The sequence below is a fragment of the Mesoplodon mirus genome (genome assembly GCF_964341445.2).
Source record: "Mesoplodon mirus genome assembly, chromosome: 18".
NCBI lineage: Eukaryota > Metazoa > Chordata > Mammalia > Artiodactyla > Ziphiidae > Mesoplodon > Mesoplodon mirus.
This window is the reverse complement of record NC_138994.1, coordinates 14,090,516-14,103,229: the sequence shown is the minus strand read 5'-3', so window position 1 is coordinate 14,103,229 and position 12,714 is coordinate 14,090,516. Positions and strand designations below refer to the sequence as shown.

Sequence of the window (12,714 nt, the reverse complement as noted above, 5' to 3'; positions counted from 1 at the left end):
TGTAGTTAGGTGTAGAGGTGGACATTTCCCCTAAATCCGCATGCAGCATGTGTGTGTGTGTGTGTGCGCGCGCACGTGTGCATGTGCATGTGTGTGCGCAGTGAAGCACAGGGTGACCAGAAAAAAGGCAAAGAATGAGAGAATGTTGCACGTTTGGGGAGTTGTTGGCCATGTGTATGAATGTAAAGGAGCGATCCTGTGGGGCCTTGCACTGCTGTGCTCTCCGGCTGATGGGATGGCACGGTTAGGCTGTCAGTGTAGAAGGCACCCATGGTGTTAAAATGGAGATGTATTAAAGGAGGTTGGATTGGAGGGGAGCAGTTGGAGTCATGGAGGAGAGACAGGTTGAGGCTTGAAGTCAGGGTATGGAGACGGGCAGCGTGGACATCAATTTGGGAACATTAGATTGGGGTGAAGTGTCCAGATTTAGAGCTGGGTAATTGTCCGTGCCTTTCACTCACATAGGAGGCGACATGGGTGGAGAAGGTTTGGGGTGGCGGGAAGCAGGGGATGATGACAAGGAGAGGTCAGCGGATGGGAGGGCACTAAGCCACAGGAGGAGAGGCTTTTGAGGAGGAATTAGCCTCCCGCCTCGTCCTCCTCCCCCGCCCTCCTCTTCCATGTGTTTGTTCAGTTTTACTACTTTCATTATACAGTCAGCTAAGCAAAATGTGAAACATTTCCTAGTCCTGGTACGTGCAGCAGAAGCTCGATTGTACAACACGATGATGATGTAGATGGAAAGCATTTCTGAATTTTGTTCATGTAACGTGGAATGTTCCCATTGTTGTCAGTTACCTTAGCTTATTAAAGTGAGCAAGTGTTTGGTTGTTGTTGTTAGTCAGTGGACTTAATTTACTTCACAGTAGTTACAGAATGATGAGGTGTCCTGCTGGTGGCGATGGTGCAGGGAGGGAGCTGGTTTGGTGTGGAGGTGCCACATGTGGGACCTTTGCCTGGGGAAGGGCAGGAGGTGGTGGTCTCATGCTGTGCCCCTTTGTGGTTCTTGTGCAGCTCTGTCTCTGGGAGGGCAGGGATGTGAGGTAGAGCTTCCTGAGTGGTCCTTTGACCCACGTGACAGAAGCTGAGGGAGCGTCCAGTGTTACTGATAAAGCTTCTGCCGCACGTACTGATGAAGAGAAGGCCACAGGAAGTGCTGCCATCCCTGATGTGTTAGAATTCACTCCTGGGGACTTCCCAGGTGGTCCAGTGGGTAAGACTCCGAGCTCCCAATGCAGGGGGCCCGAGTTTGATCCCTTGTCGGGGAACTAGATCCCGCATGCTGCAGCTGAGAGTCCACATGCTGCAACTAAGAAGTCCGCATGCCGCAACAAAGATCCCGCGTGCCACAACAAAGATCCTGCGTGCTGCAACAAAGACCTGGCGCGGCCTGAATGAATGAATGAATGAAAACCCAGAGAGTTCTCTGACTTCCAGGCTTGGCGTGTGTACTCTGGGTACCGTCATGCAACCCATCATTTAAGCTGAATGGCAGAAAGTGTGTCTGATGTTTGGATGTTGTGGCACCCCTGCCTTTTCTGTTGAGTTTTAGAGTGGGACAGCTCTGTGTGCAGTCTGCTGAGGAGAATGGTTTCCAGAACTGTCCTTTCATGGAAACAAAAATGCTTTCTATTACCTGGAAACTAGTTTCAAGCAATAGAGTATATTTTTGCTTGGATTCTTGTTGTGATCAGTTTTAGTTTTTTCAATGTAGGTTGCCTCCAAGCCTTTATTCTGAAAAACTTTCATACAAGTAGAAGAGTTGAAAGAAGGGTACAGCAAAAACCTCTGTGTTCTCCACTTACAGCCAATCGTTGTTTCCAGTATATAGTAGTATGTGCATGTATTTATAAAAAGACCAAAAAGCAATTCAAATTTCACAGTACATAAACATCACCATAGTTCTCCAGAGCCAGGGACCCTCTGTGGGCCCCATTCCTGTAGATGAAGCTCACCTCCTGGCAGGTATGCAGCCTTTGCTGCGCACTCCCCCGGCCGTGGTCCTGAAACCATAGAACATGTTTGTGGGCTCAGTAGAGCATAGGTTCTTCTGTCTTGGTACAGAAAGAATTCAGCGAGAGGCAGGGTGACAGGTAAGGGAAGAGTTTATTAGTATAGGATGCTTGTGAGAGATACAAGGGGGCAGGCAAGGGAGTGCTGTGCCGAGAACTTAGTGGGCTACATTTTTATAATCAAAGGAAAAGGAGTTGCCAGAACCAGTTTTAGATCTAAATCACTGTGAGGTCAAGATGCTACTTTTCCTGCCTTCAGACTGAGTATGTTCAGGGCTCAGGAAGATTCTTGATGGTGATGGTTCAGTGATGATTCAGCTATGACCTTTTGTTTTCCTCGTCCCTCCTTTAGATATGGTCAGCTAGTCTGTGTGAGACTGGAGGCAAAAGTGCCGCTTGTTGGGATAACAGCATCTTGGCAAAATCTTTGTGAGTCTTCAGTTCCCTGGTTTGACGACGGTTGAGTTGGCAATTAGTACAAGATGCCCACGTAGTTAAATCCAGTGATTTGGCCTCTGAATGTTTTCTCCCCTAAAGAGCCTTAAGGATTCTTAGTTATAGGCGTTGGAATCCACGCTGGGAGGTTAAGCAGCAAAGGAATGTGTTGAAGATCTCTGGGAGGACCCAGGGCCAGACCCTGAGGTTATGAAGATCCCAAGGGGGCCTCGGTAGCTGCTGAACCACTGGGACATTGGGATGAGCTTAGCAGCTATGCGGCTGCCACCCTCCAGAGTCAGGTGCCTCAGCCACACAGCTCCCTGTGGAGCAGGGGCCTGGCATTGCTGGATTCGGATCCTGATTCTCGGGCAGGTGTATCTGACTGGAGGAGCCCAGGCCACATGATGGCCCCTTAGCTGCAAGAGAGTCTAAGACACAATTGTTCTTATTTTCTACTTTGGGAAGGTGGGACCCACAGCATAGGAAGTTATCAAGGTGATGGAAGGCGTAAAAAAGGTTATGGGGAGTCAGATGGCAGATGTCTACCACAGTTCCCCGTGGGGGCTTTTAATGGATGGCTTATTACCGAGTTTCAGCCATGCAGGACCTTTGATTTCCTCATGCTTTTCATCTCCGACACCCACTTAGCAGCACATGCTATCCCCTGTTCTCTTTGAAATAGAGTTTTCTTTCTTTCCCACTCTCCCCGCACCCAGTGCAGGTCTTCTTGTTTCACTATAACAGCTTCCGGGCTAATTTCCCTTCCTCCAGCCTCTTCCTTCCCAAGTAAATGTTAGCTGTTGTCATGAGTTAGTCTTCCTGAAAAACATCTGTTTAGCCACGCTTCTGCCTGGACAACTTAGTGGGGCCCACACTCCAGCTCCTGGCTGTGATGCTCTTCAAGGCCTCTGTTAGCAGAATCCACACTACCCTCCACTTGGAGCTGTGAGACCTTTGAGAACAGCTTCATAACATATGTTGTCCCAACCAAGAAGGTGGATGGTAGCAGAAGATAACAGCCACACGTAGCATCCTCAGACTTAATGGTGAAATGCCTGTTATCAAGGCGTTCCAACCACCTCGGGTGTATTTTTTCAGCCAGCCTGGGAGCTCTGTGTACTTTGGTTTGCCTTGAGATTGTTTTTATGAAGTCTGTACCATGGGTAACATATGCTGGATAATGAAGAGTGGAAGAAAAATTAGTCCTGAATGAATGACTCACTCCCAAGCTGCTGCTGCTAATTTTAATTTACATTAGGAGTGGTAAAGCAGCTGTTCAGTGTTTTATCGGATAACAGAAATCTCTAAACAGCCTTGAAATCAATCCATTTATTGAATTGGAGAATCTTGTTGAAAGCAATTTTAGCAGTGGGCCTTATCTTGTGTCCTGGCCTGGGAAGGAGTGGAGAAGAAATAGACTAGAGCCCTTTGACTTACTTGCTTTGCCAAGACCAGGTATATTGTTGATTATGAGGCCACATTCAGTTTGGTTAGCAGAGTTCTGTCTCCGCAGGCACGCTGGGAATCACCCACATTGCATTTCCTCACACAGTCCCGGCCCACTCGTTGCCTTGGAAGTTAGACTAGTGTCTAAACTTCAGCTAACCGAACAAGCTACTCTCTTTATTTTTAGGATACAATTAAATTTATATATACATACATGTACACATGTAAAGAATCCTTGACTATTGTGATAAAATAATTTTTATAACCTTTCCCTCCACTTATAGAAATAACTTATGTTCACGGTAGAAAATTTGAAAATACACACACAGAAGGGCCAGGTAGAAAGAGGAAAAAAGGAATCATCCACATTTTCTACTCCCCAGAGGTCAAAACTACTTGTGACATCTTGTTTTTTAACTCTGTGTCCTCTGCGTATGTATACTTGCATATTTGGGATAATAATTATGGATCTGGTTGTGTACCTCCTCTCTTCACTCAGGTTATGTTTAGGTATGTCCCATGCCGTTTAACATTCTTTGAAAAGATGTCTTTTCTAACAGCTTTATTGAGATATAGTGCACGTGCTACAAAGTTCACCCTCTACCAACAGAGTTGTGCAACCTGCAAATGTGCTTTAAAGGTGCTGTAATGTTCCAGCACATGACACAGAGCGTTCTTTAACCTGTGCCCTCAAGTCAGACCCTTTGGCTTCAATGGAATGGTTTACCATATTTAGACCTTATATAGTCGAATTATTTAGAGTTAATTTGTCAGTATGCACATCTTCATATTATCCCTCTGTGACAATTAAGTATTTTTATTTTCACTTTTTAAGTAAGGAGACTGAATAGTTAATTTTATCTCTGTGTGTATACGCACTTAAATTTCATTTCAAAAGGTGTTACAGGAAATGGCAAGGAAGTCATTTTTGGTCCCTCACTCAGCTCATTAGTGCAAGTAGACTGGCTCCTCAGACCAGGCGGGGCGTGTAGAACCCCATATCACAGACGCCCAGGTTTGCAAAGGTGGCACCAAGGGAAGACCATCTGTTTCATGAAGGAATCACAAAAAGATTTAGTATAGGATTCCTTTGAGAAGGGATTTCTTTAGTTTGTTTAAAGCAGTTATGATCTCTATAGTCAACCTATTTTGTTCCCCCATGGGATCATTGTTACGGCATGTGAGATCTTTAGTTGCGGCATGCTGGATCTTCATTGCGGCATGAGGGATCTTTAGTTGCGGCATGTGGGATCTAGGTCCCTGACTAGGGATTGAACCCAGGTCCCCTGCATTGGGAGCATGGAGTCTTAACTACTGGACCACCGGGAAGTCCCTATAATCAACCTATTTTGTATTCAGTTCTTTAATTTGGCTTTTAGAAACATAAATTTCCTAAGGGTCCTAATGTTGGAGGTACACGTGCTCCACATGTCCTGAGCGTTTGGATGGGGTGGGAAGGGTGAGGGAGGGAGGGCTCTGCACACATCTAAGACAGGAGCTCTGGATGAGACTTTTTAATTTTCGATGTTGAAAAGTTACCTCTTGTGTCTTCACTTTTTATTAGGCTATTTTATAGGAGTGAACGTAGATTTAAAAACGGGAATATAGACAGAATTTGGCCTCAAAAAGGAGTGTTTAAACCCAAATTAGGCCTGTGGCTCAAGGTAACAAACTGAACTCAGACATTCAAGAACCACTCCCTCATTGCCAATTCCCATTGAAATGAGCAAAGGAATAGACAACCGGGGTTGCCCAGGTTCACACAGTTGCTGCTGCTGATGAGGATCTTGTTTTGTATTATTGGTCTTGGTTGCAAAAATTCCATTTGATGTGCTTCTTGTTAGGTTTATTATTCACTTCTTTCTAGCAGTCTTTGGGATGGGAGTTAGGAGGCAAACTGGTTTTTCCTTTTCTTCAACAACTCGATTCCCCCCACCCCTCCTGTGGTGTACTACTCTGTTTGCTATATGTTCTAGTTTCTGACTTTCTTTATAAATTTTGCATTTGTATAGCTTCTGCTCTGCTCAAAGTTTTTGCTTGATGCTCTGAATCTTAATGAGCACTGCTGGGAATTGGATGGCTTTGCCCTCAGACAAACAGGGGAACAGTGAATGTTGTGGCATATATGGCAAATCCTAGTCTTGCTTTCTGTGTATTTTCCATTACGCTCAGTTGTTTATGTTGGAAGGAATAGGAGTGAGTCAGACTCTCGGTCTGGGGAGCAGAAAGCAGTGATTGGCCAGTTTAACCTATATAATTTCTTCATTCTGTATAACAGCTTGGGTGTCATTGCACGCCAGCCTGTGAATTTGTACTCAGGTTTGATCCACTGTATCTTTTAAAAAATATATAGTTATCAAATAATTAAGTAGGAAGAAACCAATAAAGGAATTCCTTGTGATCTTGTTTTGAATTCTTCGGTGACAGGAATTAATGTATTTTTAATCAGCAAGGTGACAAGCAGTATACAGAGGCTTTCAAGCAGAGGCAGTGATCAGGGTCCACAGGCCCTTATCTGCAATTCTGAAATCCAAAAGCTCTGAATACTGGAAATGTTTTTGCAACTCATTTGGGGGCACAACTGGGTTGTGAGCTGGTATGAGGTTATTGATAGTCTTTATTCCATGGATAGTTGATATTTGTGCATTTCAGTGGAAATTTTAATGGTTTTGAATAGGATGTTACTCCAGACCCTTCTTGGTATTTTACATGCGATATGGGATATATACCATATTATTTTTTTGTAAATTGGAAAAATCATGAATTTCAAAACACATCTGGCACCAGAGGATTGTATGGGAAACTGCCCAGGCTGTTACAACAGCGTCAGGCCCCCACTGCCCGACTGTCCCCAGCCTCTCCCACCTTGTAGCCAAGGTGATGTTGAGCCCTCTAGGTTGGGTTCAGAATCGTAAGGCAGGGTGCTCCATGTCTTTAGGGATACTTCCGGTATGGCTGAAGAGACCAGTCCTGGAGTCAAAACTTTAGGATCAGAGAAATCTTGGGGCCTGAGAGATCATCTGCATCATTTTAGGGTGAGAGAGTTGTTCAGGAGAGATTGGAATTAACCGACATGTCCAAGGTCATACGTTTTCAGTGATCACTTAATGTTTTAGAGCTTCTCAAAATGATACTCTTTTCAAATTCGAAATTAACCTCTAGGGATATAACTCTGTCATCTTCAATTGTATGACATTGGAGAAGAAATGTTTTAAAATTCAAAATGGTTATTTTATGTACTATTATGCAATTTTTGGCACAGTAAATTTGATAGCCCTTATATTTTCTTAATGCTATAACTGTATTATTAAAAACATGAATCTAGAATTTTTGGAATGAGGTTGCCATAGAAATGAAAATAAAATACCAAAAAGACACTTTAGGGTATAGCTAAGAATTTAAAATCCACCACATTTGAAATCAAGCCAATGCCATGACAATTTGCAGGGGAGCAAAGACATATTTGATTGGCTTAAGGATATTTACTGGTATTGTCTTTTGCCCAATTGTGGAATTAGATTGGTAGCTAGGTGTTAGGTCAAATACATGTTTCTAGTTCATGGGTCAATATATTCTTGAGACGTTTTCCCTTGTTTTCTTAAAAGGTATAAAAAGGCAGGATGTAGGGTTAGGTGTGTATTATATATGCCAGGATGAATCAAATTAATTCCTTTAATATCTTAATTTATGGAGTGTAGCTAATTTTACACTTTCTCTCTGAGGGCCGTGCTTTCCTATTGCTCACCTTCAAAGCAATAACGGAGAAACTGTTGCTGTCAGTAATGTTTGATTAGTAATGAGCACTACACTTGGTGGAGGCCTGGTGAGGTGAGGCCCATTAGCTGCCTTGCAGGACTAAAGAGCGATCGATGATAGTGCTTCCATTAGTATTTCTGTCTAAGGACTTGGAGAGCCTCAGAGATCATACTTTTTATAATGAAATTAGAAATTATTTATTTTACTGAGAATCGTTATTTTAAGTTCATTAACTGCAGTTGTAGAGGTGGAGGGAATGCAATTTGTCTAGAGTGTCAGCCGAGGTAGAAGAAATAGGATTATGATCAGAGAGCATAGGAATGCTGCATAAATGCCCTATCTCATCCTGTACCACCTGCCTGACAACAGAGAGATTAAGAAGAAGAAGCAGCAGATGCTCCAGCAATGGAGCTTTGAAATCCCAGCGACCAGGGTATAATCCTGGCGCCTCCGCCCAAACTCTTTACTCTCTCCATGCCTCCCTAAGGGCGGCACACAACCACCTTTCCTAGTTCATGGCCTTTTGGTGACTGCGTAGCACAGTGCCAGTTAAGGAGGAAGCACTGGCGTGTGGAGGCCATTCTTGCTCAGAAATGATCAGAAACAACTGGGCTTGAGACCTAGCCGTAGATGCCTGGAGGTAAGAAGAAGGGGTGATGTGGGGTGTTCCTGAGCTCTCATCAGCCTGGAAGGCCGGCTCACCCTCTTTCTCCTGGGTCCACAGCAGGCAGGGGCTTGGCTGAGGAGCAGTGGGTGGGCTGAGCCTTAGAGCAGACCCCTGAGTATAGTGTCCTTCACCGGGGCTTTGTGAGAGGAACATACTGTCTGAGAGTAGGCTGTCTTTGCAGATTGAGGACAAAACACAAAACTGTAGTGGCACAGACAGTCTAAGCAGAGACCCTGATCCATATGGAATGTTTTCTCCACAGGAGGCTTCCCTCGCACCCAGAGGGGTCCTCGGATGACTGTAAGAAAAGCAACATTTTCCTTAGGAAGCAACTTGGAACTTGCTCCCGGGTTTAATCCACACCTCATGGAAACCTCAAAGTTCCACGTTATAGAGCACAGAAGAAATGCCCTTGATTTAAAAATGGTAAAGGGCAGGTATTAGTAATTATTCACCATGGCCATTGGAAGACGACAGAAATGTTTCCCAGAAACTTCTACTTTTAAGCAGCTTATACTCAGAGTGAGTTTGCTGTAAAATAATCAATCATCTGTATGGGATTATTGATACTGATCAGTTAAATATTGGAAAATGACTAATAAATAAAACTTTTGTTATTCTCTGATTACTTTTCAGCCCTTTCTCCTGACATTAGGTCAAGGGACCATTTGTTTCTTATGGTTCATAATGAGAAGATTCTGGCATGTCTCTGGGAAGATACTGTTCCTCTCTTCAGTATGTCTTTGGAGGCAGGGTTGCAGTTCCTTTAAAGAGTGAAATTATTATTAATAAATGCTTTTTGTTTCTTTTTTTTTAAGAGTATTTATTTTTTTTTGGCTGTCGGGTCTTAGTTGCGGTACGTGGGCTCTTCGTTGCACCGCGTGGGCTTCTCTCTAGTTGTGGTGCACGGGCTCCAGGGCATGTGGGCTCTGGAGTTGTGGCGCGCGGAGTCCAGGGCGCGTGGGCTCTGCAGTTTGCGGCATGCGGGCTCTCTAGTTGAGGTGCATGAGCTCAGTAGTTGTGGCAGGCGGGTTTACTTGCCCCGCGGCACGTGGGATCTTAGTTCCCCAACCAGGGATCGAACCCACATCCCTGCATTGGAAGGTGGATTCTTTACCACTGGACCAACAGGGAAGTCTCAGTAAATCCTTTTTTTAAGTGTTGGGAGAGAAGAGACAAAAATACTTCCTTTTTTCCCCATATAACTTTATTATTTTATTTTTATTTTTATTTTTTTTGTGGTACGTGGGCCTCCCACTGTTGTGGCCTCTCCCATTGCGGAGCATAGGCTCCGGACGCGCAGGCTCAGCGGCCATGGCTCACGGGCCCAGCCGCTCCGCGGCATGTGGGATCTTCCCGGACCGGGGCACGAACCAGTGTCCCCTGCATTGGCAGGCGGACTCTCAACCACTGCGCCACCAGGGAAGCCCCATAACTTTAAATTCTGTTTGAACAGAGGAATATTTTCTTGCCGTAATAAAGATTATATCAAATCAGTAACCATCATCATTCTCAATGATGAAACATTTATGACAATTTTATTAAAACCAAGTGCAAAGATCACCACTATCATCATTTTGTAATTATTAGTAATATGATTTTGGAAGATCTGTATAATGCCATAAGACCTAAAAAAGAAAAAGAGGAACGATCTATTGGAAAGAATGAGAGAGACTCATCATTAGTCACAGACAGTATGTTTGTATACTAACAAGACCTGGAGAGAGTCGCCTAAAAGCAGTTACGTTTAATTAAGAATTTAGTAAAGTGACTTAAACATTATTCTGATGGGGGGTTGGTGGTGGTGGGATGAAATGGGAGATTGGGATTGACATATATACACTAATATGTATAAAATAGATAACTAATAAGAGCCTGCTGTGTAAAAAAAAACAAAATTCAAAAAAAATAAAATAAAATATGAAAAAAAAAATAAATAGGATGCCTGGGTGGGGGGTTTGGGGGGGAAGAATAAAGGTCACTTCCCAAGGTCCACGTGGGAGTTCTCCCGTCCCTTCTGCTCTCTGTCTTTTAGTTTTCAAAGATCTCCACTGGTAAGAGAATATGATATTCAAAATTGTTAACTGATTAGGGAGTCAGAAAATCCTCAAAGGGACCTCGGTTTGGCTGGGGAAACAAGTTTCCAAAGCAAAATAAACAATTCCAATTCCATCGGTGAATCTCTATAAAGAAAAGTCACTGTTACCCAAATTATATTCTTGCAGAAGAGCTAATGAGTGTAGATTCTGCCGCAGGTTTTATCTCCTGTTTCTGGATTAAAGAAAAGGGCATTCTCTGGTGGATAAAGCCTGGGAAGGTGAGGATGAAAAAAAAAAAAACACAAAACATTATTCTGGTATATCAGCAATTATCAGTAAGAAACTACTATGGGCAAAATACATGTATAGTAGCATATTGTCCCCAAATAGTCATGAACAATCCAGGAATAATCTTTAAAAAAATGACCAGGACTTGGCGAAGATGTTTAACTAAACATCTAAGAAGTAATGTTTAACTAAACATAAAGAAGTAAACTAAGGAGTAATGTTTAACTAAACATTACTGAGAAAAATTAAAAGAAAATTTGAGGGACTTCCCTGGTGGTCCAGTGGTTAAGACTCCGCACTCCCAACGCAGGGGGCCTGGGTTCGATCCCTTGTCAGGCAACTAGATCCCGCATGCTGCAGCTAAGAGCCCACCTGCTGCAACTGAAAATCCCATGTGCCACAACTAAAGATCCTGCATGCCGCAACTAAAGATCCAACCCAGCGCAGCCAAATAAATATTAAAGAAAAAAGAAAATTTGAATAAACAGAGAAACACACTGTGTTCCTGTATGGAAAAATAGAATATCATAAGGATGTCATGTCTTGCCAAGTTTAGTGTATATGTTTAATGTAATTTTTTTTGTATTTTGAATCCATTTCTATTCATTTAACATTTTAAGAATTTAATCTAAGTGTCATTCTGTTAAGAGTATATAATGGTGTGCTTAAACATTCCCTTATTTGCTTAAAATTTAGGTTGCTCCCACTTATTTTTCATGATAAGAAATGCTGTGAAGAAGGGCTTCCCTGGTGGCACAGTGGTTGAGAGTCCGCCTGCCGAGGCAGGGGACACGGGTTCGTGCCCCGGTCTGGGAAGATCCCACATGCTGCGGAGCGGCTGGGCCCGTGAGCCATGGCCGCTGAGCCTGCGCTCCGCAACGGGAGAGGCCACAACAGTGAGAGGCCCGCAGTTTGATTAAACAATTTTAATCAAAATCTCCATGTGATTAAGAAATTGAATAACGATTAATTTGGAAAAAATAGGTGAATATAAATGTAGCCAAGTAAAAGTTTTTAAAAAATTGTGAAGAAAACCAGGCTCTCCCAAGCATTGTGAAATGTTGTGAAGATAAATTAGTTAAATCAGTGAAGTATGTGACCCAGAAATAGAATTTGTCTATGTGGGAATATATGCTAGAGGAGACACTACAAACCTGTGAGTTTGGGGAGATTATTTAACAGGGGGAATTGGCACCATTGGGTAGTTTTCTGAGAAAAAATTAATCCTCACCTGGTACCATATACCAAAATAATATCCAGCTGGATTAAAAGGGTGAAGTGTGAAACAAGTGAAAACGTTAGAGGAAAATCCCTGTATTCACCCACTCAGCAGATGGTCACTGAGCTGGGCCTGGGCCAGGTGTCTGCTCCTGCATGTCAACTCTGACCTTGGAGGAGCTGCAGGTGCACAGAGGAGCATGGATGGGCCTGGCTCCACCAAGAGGAGGACATGGATGCTGGGGTGGCGTTGAGCAGGTGGCTCTGCCCTGACAGGGTCTGGGAAGGCCTCCCCGAGGAGTGGAGGTGTGAACCCGAGAGACCCCGAGCTGGTGAGGCCGTGCAAGGAGCCCTGAGGGGCTGTGTTTGAAGACCCAGAGGTCATGCCGGCAGACCAAGGGTGAGACTTAATGTGAGTGAAGAGCTTGGCAGGATCTGGAGCTTATGAGGCTTGAATAGCATGTGGAGCAGTTCACAGTGGATCTTGAAGGTTTTGGGAACTGATTGAAAACAGGGCAGTGTGCCAATGTGTTTGGAAGCCTGGACTGGGGGAGGCAGGGGAAGGGGTCCTGGGAAAATGGTGGAGCACAGGTTGGACGTGGTGGTGGCTTAGAGCTGGCGGATAGTGAAGTGGACAGACTCAGAGACATTCAGGAGCAGGACAAAAGAGGTGGACGGGGAGTCACAGTGGGCGCTGGCGCTCAGGAGCCTGGTGGAGGGAGCAGAGGCTCAGGTGGTCTTCCTAGCGGCCACCCTATTTGAAATGATACCTGCCCCTCCTTGCAGGGATTTTTCTTTTATTTATTTATTTATTTGGCTGTGCTGTGCAGCATACGAGATCTTATTTCCC

The 12,714-nt window shown here is 44.0% G+C and overlaps 1 protein-coding gene across 2 annotated transcripts in view; it reads left to right on the top strand.

The window, feature by feature from the left end:
- RPTOR (regulatory associated protein of MTOR complex 1) overlaps window positions 1-12,714 on the top strand; it is a 339,786-nt gene that overhangs the window by 67,644 nt on the left and 259,428 nt on the right. The gene's annotated exons all lie outside the window — the stretch shown is intronic.